The 4,121-nt window shown below is 48.4% G+C and overlaps 1 protein-coding gene across 4 annotated transcripts in view; it reads left to right on the top strand.

The window, feature by feature from the left end:
* EXD3 (exonuclease 3'-5' domain containing 3) overlaps positions 1–4,121 on the top strand; it is a 251,128-nt gene that overhangs the window by 48,554 nt on the left and 198,453 nt on the right. The window lies entirely within an intron of this gene.

The following is a 4,121-nucleotide window of genomic DNA, read 5'->3' as shown; positions in this document are numbered from 1 at the left end:
CAGCACCGTCCTGGCAGCGCTGCCCGGAGCCACTCTGGCCGTGCTGGTTGTGTCCAGGGTTCGCTTTCCCAGTGGCTGGAGGTGATTGATGGGTAAGAAGAGTGAAATGAACAGGGAGAGCTGGGTCGTGGAGCTCTGCAGGCATGCAGGGAGATACATTCTCTGGTATCCAGGGCTTCCTCCAGGAGTTCAGGTTGTACTTATGCCCTGGGGTCACAACAATTTGCTTATTGATGTTAGGAACTTGGACAGGAATTCCATAAAAAATACATTCCTGTCAAGCTGGCGGGCTTCACCATGCTGAGGAGACAGCCTTGAAAATCCAACAGACTTTGACAGACATGTGTTGATGTTTTGTCAGCTGCTTTCCAGTTTTAATGTCCGAGCAAATGAGGCAGAGGGTGTTCTCTGGAGCAGTGTGGCTCTGCTGGCTTCTGCCATGAGTGTTCTGCTTTGAAACTTCAGCACTTCCAATGCATCTTATTATGGCACGAACAGTGGGAAATTATTAAATTACTCCCATAAATTATCAAAAGTCAATAATAATTTAATAAAAATTCCATTCAAGTGAAGTGATCTCCTTAGAATAAGCTCCAATCAAATGAATTTATCCAGGAGGCAGGGTCGTGTCCTGGCCCCTTTGCTTCTGCAGTGCCAGTGGTCCTGGTGGTCCTGAGCAGCCCTGTCCAGATAGGAGCTCGTGGACCCCTGCTGGTTTCAGGGCCCTGGTGGGGAGGGAACATAGCCTGGGGTTCTTCACACAGGCCCAGAGTCATGGCAGGCACTGGCTGAATGCTGCCTGGTTTGAATTTTCTTTTTTATTTTTTGCTTGTGTCAGTGGTTTTTTTATATATCCTTATCACAGCAAAGTGAAGTTTCCATTTCTGAGTAGCTAAAGATTTATGTGATAATGGGAAGTCTGTAAAATTAGGTGGAACTGCAATTTGCATTTCAACCTGAGGTGCAGAGAGACTGCAGCCTCTTCATCACTTCTGCCCACTCTGAAAGAACATATGCTACAGACACAGCTTGTGAAAGGGCTTGAGAGGCAGGCCATTTGTGACACACTGCAGCCTGAGATGCCAGAATTTAAGCAGAGATTTTCAGTGGTGTAGCTTAGCTAGGACATTGTGAAGAATGAAGCTTGTATGAAGTTTGTGAAGAATGAATGCTTGGTTTGTAGCTGATGGGAACTAAATTGAAGCTTAACTGGGTTTGAGTACAGAATCCAAAGTCTGTAAAAGCCAATGAAAAGGCACTCATGATCTCCGGAGGATGCCTTTGCAGGTACTCCTAGAACTACAGCTCCTTCACCCATCTCCTCACTCATGTTTTTTCTGGGGAGGGGTGCATGACACTGGAAACTTCAGGGCAATGTGCAGCTTCCTCCCAAGGGACAGCTCCCATCTCTGCTCTGGGACAGGGACAGGAGCAGGGCACGGCTGGGGCTGGGCCAGGGCAGCTCAGGCTGAGCTCAGGGCAAGGTTCTTCCCCCAGAGGGTGCTGGCACTGCCCAGGCTGCCCAGGGAATGGGCACGGCCCCGAGGCTGCCAGAGCTCCAGGAGCCTTTGGCCAGCGCTGCCAGGGATGGACAGGGTGGGGTTGTGGGGGGGCTGGGCAGGGACAGGGGCTGGGCTGGGGGATCCTGGTGGGTCCCTCCCAGCTCAGGGGATTCTGTGATACCTTTTTTAGCTGTGTGTGCTTCTATGTTCTGTAACATCAAGGCAATAAAAGGAGGCTTGTAAAAATGTGAAATAGACTTCAAAATCCCCGTATGAAGACACCTACAAATAAGTACTGCTTTGCAGTATTTGTTTTCTTGTTTCTAAAGATTTAAGTGACTCTCACTTCACGTTTTCAAATATTTCCCATACCCAGGCAGAATAGAAACCTCCTTTTTTTGTGGGGACATTTTCTGAGAAGAGATAAGATTTTTTATATGGTCACTTCACCATGTTTCTGAGCATTAAGGGATGCAGCAGCTCAGGCAGAGCTTGAAATACCAACCCAGAGCTGATCCCATGGAAGTTAACAGACTGTCAGGAGGGAGACTTCTTGCTTTTCCCAGCATGGGTCAGGAGCACCTTGTTCACTCCAGCCCAGCAATGGCCCTGCTTGAACTGAAATCACTCAGAAGGAAACTGGTGGCCCCCAGTTCCCTGTCTAGCAGTGGCTGTGGCCTCAGCTGTTACCGAGAAAGCAGAATGGGAGCTCTGTTCACACTGTCTCCATCCACCTGGGGGTTGCTTTGCCCCTGCAGCAGTTGCAAGCAGAGCAGGTGTCAGACACTGTCCATCCATCCATCCATCCATCCATCCATCCATCCATCCATCATCCATCCATCCATCCATCCATCCATCCATCCATCCATCCATCCATCCATCCATCCATCCATCCATCCATCATCCATCCATCCATCCATCCATCCATCCATCCATCCATCCATCCATCCATCCATCCATCATCTATCCTCCTGCCTCAGCTCGGTGTTATCAGGCTGACTGTGTGCTCCCTTCTCTCTTCTGGCTGCAATACAAACCAAATCAGTCCTGCATGGCACCAGCCATGAGCTTGACATCACAATCAAGAGCTCGCCAGTGACCACACTCGCTCTGGAGAAAAGCCAGCAGTCTTTGGAGAAGCAGCTTGGCAGCTCTTTGCCTTTTCCTTTGGCCTTTTCCTTTGGCTGCTCCATGCTGGGTTTCCATACAGGGAATTGTTTGAACCAAGCAAGAGACATTCATGTCAGCAATTGCCTTCTTGTGGGCCATCACCCACCCCTGCACACTGGTCACTGCCTCATCCTGCAGGACTGAGCATGTGCAGTTATCTTCTCCCTCTGGACACACTTGATTTAGACCTAATGGAAAAAGCTACAAACTGGATCCTGACCCCAAAAATAGCAGGCAAGGAATGAGAGAATAGCCATTTGAATGGAGAACAATGGAATTACATTTCATGTTAATTCCTGAATTACTCTCATATGATGTCAAAAAGCAAGGCTTGAGGGATTTCAGGTCATGTCAAGGTCAAAAGAAGCCCTGAGGAGAAATTGTGACTTTCTTTACTGTTCAAAGGAATTGAAGTGCCTCAAAGTGTCTTCTGGTGAGAAACTTCTGCTGTAGTAGAAGCCCCATCTTGGGGCTTGTTAGAGCTGCTCTAGATCTGGGTGTGACCCCAGGATGCTGCCGAGATGGAAGCTTTGGTTCCTTGTCCCCCAGGAGTCCTCAGGTCCTGCTGGAATTCCCATGCAGTGATATTTGAAGAGGGTGTCCTGAGATCCAGTCCAAGCTCTGCCATCTGCCCAAGCCTCTGTTTGTTGGTTATTGTGGTGTGGTCCCATGGGACACAACCTGAAAGCCACTGCTTGTGAATGGGGAAATTCTTCCCCTTTGCCCAACTGCTGAGCAGAGCCAAATTCTTCAGAGTCCTGGACCATGAATCTGCCATTTCAGTGGGTTTGTGTTTTTTGACAGATCATGGATGAATTACAGCCCTTTTTGTTTTCTAGAAGACCAATGGGGCAAAGCGTGTTTAGGCTAAAACATATTTGTTCCATTTTTAGTATCTTCCCCTCATACACACGTTGTTGATTTTTGTTGGGTTTTTTGGTTTTTGGTGGTTTTTTTTTTTTTGTTGTTGTTGTTTTTTTGGTGTTTTTTTTTTTTTGGAGCTAAAGACCTTAAAGAAAGTGAGGGCCCTTTGCTTGCACAACATGTTGAGGTTTATTCTGACCCTCTGGATCATATCCACAGCTGCTTGCACTTGGCAGGTTTGCTCCCAAAGGTGAGCCTCCCACTGTCTGCTGAGAATCCAAACCTTTTGAATGGCCCTGAGTGACATACACCTCGTGTTAAACCTGGGGAAGAGACTTCCAGAGTCACAGATCATCTGTGGACAGCAGGAGGCTGTTCCTGAGAGCCATCTGGATGCACTGCTTGTTCTGTGTCGCGTCCTGCTCCCTGGGGCCTCGCTTCCACTGCTCCACAACAAACCCAAGGTGCTGCTGTGCCTCCAGCCAGCACAGGGACTCCAAATCACTTGTTGTTATTGCTTCTCTGTTTGTGTTTTTCTAAGCATTTGTGTTCCACCAGCACACTCAGAGTGAGTGCTCTCGAGGG

The sequence above is a fragment of the Geospiza fortis genome, unplaced genomic scaffold (genome assembly GCF_000277835.1).
Source record: "Geospiza fortis unplaced genomic scaffold, GeoFor_1.0 scaffold85, whole genome shotgun sequence".
Classification (NCBI taxonomy): Eukaryota; Metazoa; Chordata; class Aves; order Passeriformes; family Thraupidae; genus Geospiza; species Geospiza fortis.
This window is presented reverse-complemented; position numbering and strand designations above follow the sequence as displayed.